The sequence below is a fragment of the Protopterus annectens genome, chromosome 4.part1, assembly GCF_019279795.1.
Source record: "Protopterus annectens isolate FY-2018-M chromosome 4.part1, PAN1.0, whole genome shotgun sequence".
Lineage (NCBI taxonomy): Eukaryota > Metazoa > Chordata > Ceratodontiformes > Protopteridae > Protopterus > Protopterus annectens.
In genome coordinates this window covers 22,201,756-22,213,938 of record NC_056734.1, presented here as the reverse complement: position 1 = coordinate 22,213,938, position 12,183 = coordinate 22,201,756, and positions in this window count along the sequence as shown.

Genomic DNA, 12,183 nt, shown 5'->3' with positions numbered 1-12,183 from the left:
GACTGCATGCACATTCACATCAAAGCACCAGCTGGTGAGCGGGGCAGGGTCTACTATAACCGCAAGGGTTACCCCTCCATCAACTGCCAGGTCTTGTGTGATGGCCAGGGCATAATAATGAATGTGTGTGCTGGCTGCCCTGGAAGCTACCATGACTCCCATATCTGGCATCTGACACAGCTGTACCAGACATTTGCCAATGGGGACATCCCTCATGGTCACCTAGTGGGGGATGCTGGATATGCACTTGAGCCGTGGCTGATGACACCCATCAGAAATGCACACACACCTGAACAGGAACACCATAATGAGGCACACGCACAAACACAAAATGTAATCGAGTGTGTGTTTGGGCTGCTCAAGTCACGGTTCCGGTGCCTGGACACATCTGGTGGAGCCTTGCAGTACTCACCACCTACATGTACCCAAATAGTCATGGTATGTGCTATGCTACACAATATGATCCTGCGAAAACAGCTGCAGCAGGAGCAGCATAGGGCCGGGCACAACAGCCCCCCACCATTGCCAAGGCCATCACAGGCAGAGCGTGACTCGGAGGAGGAACAAACTGAGCCTGCCCCAGTAGGCAGAAGGAGGTGTACCCAGTATGCTTTGGCCTTGGCAAAGAGGCAACGCATAGCATATACACGGGCTCAGTAGGAACCCTGGAAATGATACCTCTCTCCGACTCGGACATATAGTAAAAGGGATGCCTAACTTGACACTACCTGTTAACAAACATGTATAGGGAGTGTAAGATGTGCATCTGACATAGGCAGCCCTGCAGCACCACCTGAGGCATGATTGCTATGTGTTAAGCAATATAAAGCAGTGCTAAACAGCTCTCACCACTATTTAGTATATGTAAACAAAATTGCCCACACTAAGTAGCACAGCTACAGGCAATGTTGAGCAATATTGTGCACTGTTCAGAAATGTTGGTCAACATTGAGCGATGTTGTGTAAGTCTGGTCAAATGTGGGCATAGCTCACCAAAAACAGGTTGACATGTTCATATTTACTTCACTTTTCTTGAAGCAGTCTGTTCTGTATGAAAATATGAAGCAGTGATAGTCCTCGAACCCAGGATATAGTGCACTATAGTCATAGTACAGAACCACTAAACCATGACAGTATGTCAATGGTCCACTTGTGTGAAAAAATGTCGATAAGTCAATGCAAAGTATTTCATGGAAACCTTGCAGGCATAGCATAATCCCTGTCAAGTTAAGACACAAAGGTGAGGCCTGCAGTAAGAATAGAACCTGATATTCAACACACATATAGTATAAATGTTAATATTGGTAAAGTTCACACACATCAACAAATGTAGTGGCCCTCAGACTGCAACATACTGCAAGGTCACACTGGGCATGCTCACACACTTGAATATACGAGACAAATGTCAGGCAACAAAACACTGAAAGTCTGAACTGGGCATGCTCACACACTTAGGGCATGTTTGAGTACAGCAGTGGTACACACATATCCGTCAGTTGCATGTGTCAACCCAGGACCCTCGCACTATTCACCAATCCGCCATGTGCACACAGTGATATGACAACAGGCACATATATAATATAGTGAAACCCTGTCATAATCAAATATGCTATGCAGATACCTAGGTTGTTCATAGAAAGTGGGAAAGCAAAGAAGAAACAAAACCTGCAATCAGTACCATAACTGAACAATGCACATCCTGAACATTAGCATAGGTTCAGAGGTTGACACTAGGCTATCTGCCCTGGGGTATGTAGAAGCCTAGCCACAGTGTTTTTGTATTTTGCAACCCCGCTAGATTAGTAGACTGTGCCTGTGAATAGTAGGTCACACAAGATATCCCACATATGTTCATTTCATTCTGCCTCTGTCTAGCAGGGACCCAGACCATATCCCATGGCTAAACATACGATCACCCATCCACCTGTGAAGATGTCACCTGTAGGTGTTCAGTGTGGGTCTCTGCGTATGTGGGACTGTGATCTCATTCCTGAGTGAGTGGAGCATCTGGGATGGGAATCTGACCCTCCAGCATGTCCTATTAACATCATTGCTGATGTACCTGAACCTAAAGAGTGTAGCTGTAAGGGACTTTGATGTCCTGATGTGGAGCCTGTCCATCAATGCTGTGATGGACATGGCTTCAAACAAAAGGCACAGATTGCATCCAAGTAGGCAGTAAACAACTGAAGAGAGCTGGGGTCATCATAGCCAAACTGTGCATACCATCAGTGTGAGTCCCTAGATTCACTTGGTTAGGTATATTTGTTGACATTCCAGTTGCTGCAGGTGTTGGGTAAGGTACATCCAAAATGGGGCATTGTATCCAAGCATGGGCCTGATGAGTATAGGGTCACAATGACCCCACCTGATCTGGATGTAAAACCCTATGGGATAAGGTGGGCTATATAGAAGGTGTGTCCAACAACATTGGCAACGTGAATGTCAAAGGCGAGAGTAATAAGTATTTATGTCCCCAAATCACAAATCACACACACCGTATGTGATGTATCATCACCTATGTGGTAATGTGTGGGCACAATGTTACTACAAATGGTGATGACTATGCATCTAAAGGAAGGTAGCTGTAGGCCATGGCTCTGGCACCAGTCATCCATCTCTGTGAAACCCTTTCTGAGGATGCTTGTGCCAGCTGGGGAGTCGATTATGGCACACAGTTTGCAGTCATCTTCAAACATGGTCAGCCATATTTCTCCTGTGTTAGCCAGTATGTCTCAGAAATATATACGGAACAAGAGAGGTCCCAGGATTGAGCCCTGTGGGATGCCATGTGTAACTGGTGTATAGTCAGACATGGCACCTGCAATACTGACCATGTGGGTGCTATCCATGATCCAGTTAGCAATCCATCTTGTGACATATGTGTAGATATTGAATCCGGTGAGCTTATGTATAAAGGCCGAGTGGGGTATTGTGTTGAACTGTTGTGCGAGCTCCAGGTAGGCTGTGTGGACAACCCTGTGTACATCTATGGACCTGTTAACTGTTTAAAGACATCAAACAGGTGCAAGAGGCAAGATCTGCCCACAACAAAGCCAAATTGTGTAGGATCCAGTGTCTGTAGGTTCACAATGTCTATGTGTATGTGTTCCATGATGATATGCTCCATAGCTTAGCAGACCAGGATAGTCAGGCATATAGTGCAATATTGTCTAGGGTCCCTTGTGGCACCAACACTGTGGAGCTTGAACACTGTAGCTGTACGCCATTCCATGGGTACATATCCTGTAGTAACTCTGATATTGAACAGTGACATAATGTGAGTGTGAAGTTCGTCATGAATCTCATCTAAGCCGCAGTCCAGGACACCGTCTGGTCCCATTGATGCTGTGTTGTCTGCTATGGAGAGGGCAGCACTCACCTGTTAATCTGTGATGTCAGGGAGGCTACACCCTGTTGGGATGGACATGTGCACTGCAGGGAGGATGGTGGGGAAACATTCCCACTGAACCTGTTGTCCAGGATGTTTGCAATGTCAGTGGGTTCACTGTATCTTTTGTCATTATGCAGTAACTCACAGCATATCTGTGAGTTCCCACCCAGGTCCCTTACATCACTAAAGAAGGCCTTGTGATTGCCCATAGTGTCTGTTGCAAGTGTCCGTTAGAAGTGGCCCTTAGATGAATCAACAAGTGATCGTAGCTATTCCATAGTACTGATCAGAGATGCCTTCCTGATTGTGATTGTGTTCTATCATGTAGTATCCCCCTCCTGTCCTTGTATAGCTCATTAATGGCTGTGGTCCACCAGACAGGTCCCCTGCCTTTGGAGGAGTGAGTCTTGTAGTCATCTGGGATAGCATGATCCATGCATTCCAGTAGTTGTCCATAGAATGGGTTTGTAAAGGATTAAGTGGTCTGAGTCATAATTAACACTGTCCCAGGGTCTATGATGGATACCACCTCAGTTTGTATAAGTTTGACGTTTGCTAACGAGAAGTATGTCACTGAGATCACCTAGGATGTGTGTGTGTATGGGATGTGTATGTCCAGTGAGATGAATGTATGTTCTGACCTTAACAATGAGGGGTATACCTCTGGTGTGGAACATAGAGTCCCCATGTTGGTGATGATCAGGTCCCACATGTTTTAACTCCCTGTGGTTGTGTTGACCAGGTCTGCCATAGCATTTGAGTGTAACAATTCTAGCAACTGTTGTGCAAGGGTGTCAGTGCTTGAGGAGTATTCCCAGTCAATGTTTGTGTATTTGAAATCACACAATATAATGGTGTTTGGAGAGACCTTCACATTCCCCAGTGTACCCAGGAATAACGAGTTTTGTTCCCGAGTTTGGGAGTGTGGTCTGTAGCAGTCTACAAACTGAAATGCAGTTTGGCCCACTGTCAGTTGCACATGTACATTCTCCGATGCTTTGTGCAGTGCTACCAACCCGGAGGTGTGTGTATGAATGATGTATATGGATACCCCCCCCCCCATTGTTGTTGTCCAGTCTGAGTCTTGTGTCCGATAACCATGGTATGAAGTAAAACCTGGTAGTGCTGGTGTGCTTTTGGGAGCCTGAACCAGGTGTCTGTTACTGCACATATATCGACAGTCTCCATACTGATGTGAGTCCTGAGTGCATGCATTCTGAGGGTTAGACATCAGTTGTTGAGCAGCATCACTCTCCGTTTCCTTTACCCTGTAATGTCTATGGATGTGGTTTTGTCTTCTGAGCCTCGCTTCAAACAGCCACTATGGGTGTGGCAAGAGCCTAAGCCAGTCTGTGAAAGCCTAGGGGTGACAGGTGCATGGCATCCATAACGAATCTACATGGCATGACGAGCATATAATCCCAGGCTGACAGACACTGGATCCCCTTTGAATGACAACAATATGTTAGCCAACTGTTAAAAGTGATCAGTTTGTCTGTATACTGTGACATACTACTTGGTGAGGGTAAGATGCTACACAAGGTCAGGGTCACACTGGCCTGGGCTACATGATCAGAGAGCTCCTCTATGTCTCTTGTCATGTAGTCCAGGGAGGAACGTCTGAGGGTTCACACACCAGCATGGTCAATAATGGAGCCATATTTGTACTTGCAGTTGACTGGCAAGAGTGCATGTGTCATGTGGCAGATCCTGGCACCCGACAGACAGCACAAAGTGACCTTCTTGTTCAGCCTGGTGAGTGGGATGTCAGTGTGACCGACAATTACAGTCACCTAATACAAGTGTATGAGGTGTGTTGTGTAGGCCTAAGGGCAGTGACTGTATGGCACAATGACTTTGTGAACTATGTCATATGTGTGTATGGTTGTGGGTTAGCAGTTGTTTGTGTGTCTGCCTTGGATGTCTCCGCTGCTTAGGCAGAGTATATTTAGAGGCTTCGAGTATGTCTTTGTGTGTTAATGTATATGGTTTGCTGTTGTCATAGGTCCATGTGAGACTGGATTTGTGGTGTGTGTGGTTACCTTCACCACCTGATAGACTGTGCCAGTCATGGCTTTGGAGAGCTCAGCCTCCTGTCTGTCTATACATTTGCATCTCTCACATATATCTGAGTTTTTTGGTAGGAGGACAGTGTTCTCTGTGTACATAAGGCAGTTGTAACAATGCATCAAAATTCCAATATGCACCAGCTGGACTGGAGAGTACACACGAAACCGACCTTTGGACATGCCAGGATATAATGATGACATACACTGTTGACTGATCACAAAGGATCAGTAGTGTGTTAAGTGTGTAAAAGAGTATAACAGGGGTTTAGTGTTCAGGTTTGTTGTTGCTTTTGAAAGATTATCTGCGAAGGAGTACAGACAGAAACATTACACCTCCTTCAGCTATGTTAGAAATAGCAATGTACAGTCATATATGTCCTGAGTCAGGGTCAACTGTACCTCACTGACAATGTCGACATCCTGTCAAACAGGCCCATACATACATACCCACCTCCCAGTGACAAAAGGCACTATCATCATACCAGGAGATATCACATGTAGAATGTGTAAACTGCTCCTCCCAATGCTAAATGAATCCCATCACATGGATAACATTGTTTCCCCATATGTGTCATAAGTGAACAACAGAACAGACTCTGCACCTGAACAGTCTGTTGAGCCTCACACTCTCTACAGGATCTTACACTGTTGAATGTGTTACAGCAACATGTGGCACACCCCACAAGTGTTGGTGCACAACAGACCATAGGAACTACAGTCCTATAAGCCTATGAAGTCCGAACTGCTAGGCCATGGAGTCCATCATGATTGCAGTCAGGAACAGAGCTATTGTAATCTGACAATGGCACAACCCAAACATCTGTGATATGTTAATGAGCAGATCATGTTCCCCAAACCTGCTAGATTTCTTGCAAGGCAGCCACCCAGGACATACATCACTGAAAGAAGCAACACAGGTCCCACATAGACTTTGAATAGCCCTTTATCAACATCACAGACACATGTTGTATCCACAAAACCAACAATCTGTGCATAAATATGTATTGTCATATGAAGGAATGGTAATTTGTCCACAGATAGATCACACAAGCTATGAATTGTGGATTCCTGTTCAAAATGTTCACACCTGCTGACCCACAAGGTTCATTCCTAGGATTGCATAACACTAAGTGCACACACATTACCATGTCCAGTCTGTTGATGTCAGCATCCTACAAATATAGCAGGAGAATAGAAAATGCAGAGTAAAGCATATAGGGCGTTGTGTTAATGCATATCTCTTTAGTGGAGTAACATAGTTAGGTAGGGGTTTGAATCCTGTAATTGCTGTGTGTGTGTGTGGGGGGGGGTTGCATGTATGTGTGTGTGATCCCCTTTGGGAGGAGTGCCCTTTTTGTAGACTTTCACAACACATTAAAAGAGGTGAACACCTCTTTGCCAAGTGTGATGATGTCAGTATCCCACAAATACAGCAGTGGAGATTAAAACACCCAGTAAAGCATATCGCGCATTGTAAATCGACCAAATGCCAAAAAACAAACCAAGGAAACAGGAAAATCATGGTGAAGGCAGCAAGTGGAGGCAAATTTGATGCAAGTAGAAAAAAATGCAAATAAAACAAAATAGCGTAATGAAATTTATTTATCCGCTTTCGTCAAAAGACTTCATCAGAGGATCTGATGAAGTCTTTTGACGAAAGCGGAGAAATAAATTTCATTACGCTATTTTGTTTTATTTGCATTTTTTCTACTTGCATCAAATTTGCCTCCACTTGCTGCCTTCACCGTGATTTTCCTGTTTCCTTATATAGCGCATTGTGTTAATGCGTATCTTACTAGCATCATAATATAATTAGGTAGGGATTTGAATCCTGCAATAGCTGCATGTGTGTGTAAAATTCCCTTTGAGAGGAGTGGCCTTTTTGGAGACGGTGAAAACACCGTAAGAGAGGAGAATACCTCTTTGCCAAGTGTGATGATGTCAGCATCCCACAAATACAGCCATGGAGATAAAAACTCCCAGTAAAGCATATAGCACATCATGTTAATGCGTATCACCCTAGTGTCATAACATAGTTAGGAAGAGGTTTGAATCCAGCAAATGCTGAATGTGTGTGTATGTATAAGATTCCCTTTGAGAGGAGTGGCCTTTTTGGGGACTGTGAAAACACAGTAGGACAGGTGAATACCTATTTTCCAAGTGTGATGATGTCAGCATCCCACAAATACAGCTATAGAGATGAATGCTCCCAGTAAAGCATATAGTGCGTCATGTTAATGCTTATCACTGTGGTGTTATGACATAGTTAGGTAGGGGTTTGAATGCTGAGTTTGTGTGTGTGTGTATGAAATTCCCTTTGAGAGGAGTAGCCTTTTTGGAGACTGTGAAAACACAGTAGGAGATGTGAATACCTCTTTGCCAAGTGTGATGATGTCAGGATCCCACAAATACAGCTATGGAGATAAATACCCCAAGTAAAGCACATAGCACATTGTGTTAATGTGTGTCACCCTAGTGTCATAACATAGTTAGGTAGGGGTTTGAATCCTGCAAATGCTGAGTGTGTATGAAATTCCCTTTAAGAGGAGTGGCCTTTTTTGGAGACTGTGAAAACACAGTAGGAGAGGTGAATACCTCTTTATCAAGTGTGATGATGTCAGCATCCCACAAATACAGCTATGGAGATGAATACTCACAGTCAGGCATATAGTGCGTCATGTTAATACGTATCTCCCTAGTATCATAACATAGTTAGGTAGGGGTATAAATCATGTGAATGTGTGTGTGTGGGGTGTATGTGTTTAATCCAATGAGAGGAGTGGCCTTTTTGGAGACTGTGAAAACACATTGAAAGAGGTGAATTCCCCTTTGGCCAGTTTGATGATGGCAGTATCCCACAAATAGAGCAGTGGAAACGAAATCTCCCTGTAAAGCATGTGGCGTGTCGTGGTAATGCAAATCTGTCTGGTACCATAACACTGGTAAGTAGGGGTTTGAATCCTGCAATTGCTGACTGTGTGTGTGTAACACTGTTGAGCAAAGTGTTGTGGGATTTGCTTTTACTACTGTATGACATATCAGTAAAACAACAGTATGTGCATTGCACACTGCAGGTATCTGTGTGATAAATACACATATGTACATGTGACCTAAATTGGAAACTGCATGGCCAAGACATATACGTACATGTGACCTCATTCACTTCATAGGTGTGAAGCCTGCTGTCAACACGACTGCATCTGTTACCATTGACAGTTGTTGCTGCTGTTTTTTGGACCGTAGCTCACATATGTATGTATGTAACAAGTCCAGCCACTGTAGTGAGCTGTGCTCTAGGTCATCTGTGTCACACACACACATGACAGTTGTTATAGAATAGTGTGGGTGTATGCCTGTGGCATATGACAGACATGCCCAAACACAACACAGTCTGTCAATAATGGCCATTCATTGTAGGTATACAACAACTCTGTGTATATGCATACAAACCCCTTATTGCTTATGTGATGCATTGAGGGACATCAGCATAGCTTTGGGAATGTGGATATCAAAGGACAGATGAAATCACATGCGGCTGTTTGTACACATCGGTACTCTTCTACATGTTGTGTGCTACTACCAATGTGGTACTATCAGGATGCTATGTGTAGTAAATGTGGATGACTATGCTATTGTTGGATCATAGCTTCACAACATGGGTTTGTCAACAGGTATGTGTCTGTATGATACCCTTGTGGAGGATAGGTGTCTAATCTGGGGAATGCTTTGTAGGCCACTGTATGCATCACCAGATGTGGATGTGCATATCCCTAGTGTGTCTGCTTGTACCTAGGATGGACACATTCCAAACAGGAGTGGTCATGAGAATGTGTGGTGGTCATTACCACTGGTAACTGGTATAGTACATTACCAGAAAGATTCTAATGCTACTGTGTATCCTACAGCTGTGTGTCAGTTGTCAAGACATCATCTAACGATTGGTTAAAATCAGGCTGTTGAGGTTATGTACACTACCAGAATGCTAACCAATGACCGATATCAACAGTATCACCCACAGCATAGCGTAATACCATGTCGTACACACATGTGTACTCAAGTTGTGACATATGTGTAGTGACATGCATATTGGACACTAATAGGAAATATGAAGTAGTAACACTGTGTTATACAGGGCATGTCACCCTTCCCATGTGCCCACCATGCACATAAACAGTGCACCTCCACCATGTTCACAAATGTACACCTTGGAAACTGTACAGCACACATCACAGACGTTACATCCACTCAATGACACATGCTGCCAGTATCACACACATCAGCCAACTGGCACATGTGTTGGCAATCCATGGTTGGAATTAACACTGATGTAAACAATACATAATTGATAATCACTACTGTGATGCATCATGTCTGCTCGGATACACCTACAAGGATATTATTACACTTTACTGTTCACAACATGCTAACATTGCTACACTGCTAGTAGGTCACCCTGTGCATCAGCACCACATTATCTTGTTCCTGCATCAATGTTACAGATAACAGGAGGTGACACAGTTTCATCATATGCACAGGGTGTGTGATTGTTTTCCAGAGCCTAACAATGACCCATCCAATCAACATGTATGTGTGTGTGTGTGTGTGTGTGTGTGTGTGTGTGTGTGTGTGTGTGTGAGGGACAACAGCACAGTATGGGTCAGTGTTCATGTGATGTGTGTGTGTATGTGTTAGCCCTACATGTTGGTAGTATGTGTGTGTGTCTGCATGCACACAGTACCCCCTTGTGGCTGCCAAATATGGGAGTTTGTGGGACAGCCACAGACTGTACCTGCCAGGCTGTACAGATCACTGTCTCCGGCCACGGACACAGTTCCTGTGCCTGGCAGGGGTGACACGGACAGTATCGGGTACTAAGCCAGACTGAGTACTATCGTCAGAGGAAGAGGGATGTTGACTGGAGCCATGTCCCTGCTGGGACTGGCCAGAGCCATGTGCATGTGGTCATCTTGGACGGTCTACCGACAGCCCAACCACAACATTGCTGGGGCTGGTACTGGCACTACGGGAGCAGCTGGCACTTGGGTGTCATCTGTGACAGCTGCCAGCTGAGGATGTTGCTGGCATATGTCCACGTCAATGTCCCAGCCATCCTGCAGTGTCCTGGCACATGGGCATAACATTGCGGAGGACATCTAGTGTCTCTCCCCAACGTCTATCAATGACATCGGTATAATTGCGGATGGCACCAGCAAGGTCATGGATACTGTCATTGATTGCAGTGTTATGAGCCCTCTGCACCCTTAGTCCCTGCCTTGTGTACCATTCCATACGTGCCTGTGCTTGCATCACAGCCCGGAACTTACCTGAGGTTGTAAGACCTGTGCGGGCACACCTGACAGGGGCATTACGGCCAGCGATGCTCCCACAAGAACCCCTGGACATATGCCTATGTGGTACTGTTCCATGTGTCTGGGCATGACTGCTGTGTGGGGTTGCATGTGCCATGGATACCACACTTTCCTGGTCAATGCCTACCGTATGCTGTTCCTCAACTAAGGCCATTGGTGTTGTGGGATGTAATGGCAGTACGTATGTGTGCATAGATGGTGTGGAAAGCTGTGTACTTTCAATTGGTGGACCACCGACAGACCCTGTCAAACATGCCTGTGCCATTACACATGTATCATCATGGTCACTATTTGTGGCAGTGACCTCAGGTTCCCTGCTGCACCCATCCAACAATACCTCAGCTCCTGTGAGAGGGAGACAGGAAACACACTTTACCATCTGTATAGGATGTTTGCACACATGCACACATGCACACATGAACACATGAACACATGCACACATGCACACATGAACACATGCACACATGCACACATGAACACATGCACACATGAACACATGCACACATGCATATGCACACATGCACACTAATACACTACACATTCAAGTTGACACACACACACCAACAGCAATATGGAACATAGTCATTAGTGGTTGATGGTGGAGTACAGTATCACAAGCCAAAGAGTCCTCTCACACGTGTCAGCATGCAGGATGTGTGTTGCTCAACAGCATGCAGTGTGAGTGTAGAGAGTCCTTGTAGATAACAGTATACATGTTGTTGATGCATGTGTGCTGTTCAATGATTGGCCTCACCCTGGTACACGATGTGTACATGGACACAACATTGCACTGCAAGTCTGAAACACTTTCCAATGTCCTGTGCACCATCACTTTTAGGTATACAAACCATGTCCGGATGCATACAACTGTCAGGTGTCTAACAATGAATGCTATGTGTAGTACTGCAGGTACTGTAACTGGATGTAGTGTAGTACCATGAGCCATCATCAGGCAGCATCATGTGGTCACTCAAGGCCACTGATGCATGTCTCACTGGCAACTATCTTGCTTTACCTGACCTGCACCACTTAGACTACATTTAACAGTTCACTGACAGTCATTACATGGGCATGTCAGGTGTTCAATAGGGAGCATTGCCTAACATGAATCTGTTGTGTGTTGACGCGTGTCACACTGCCCCATGATAGGCCTCTACCCCCAGGTATAGTATGCGTGCTGTGTTGATGACATATGGGATACTGGAGTATGACATTACAGCAGGTGTCTACATATGCCATGTGTATCAAATTAACACATACTGTATATGACAAAGTGGTGTGCATGTGTATTGACTATGCCTATACAATGTCCACTACAGTGTACCCCACTTGTTTGTGATGCTCTGTGTGT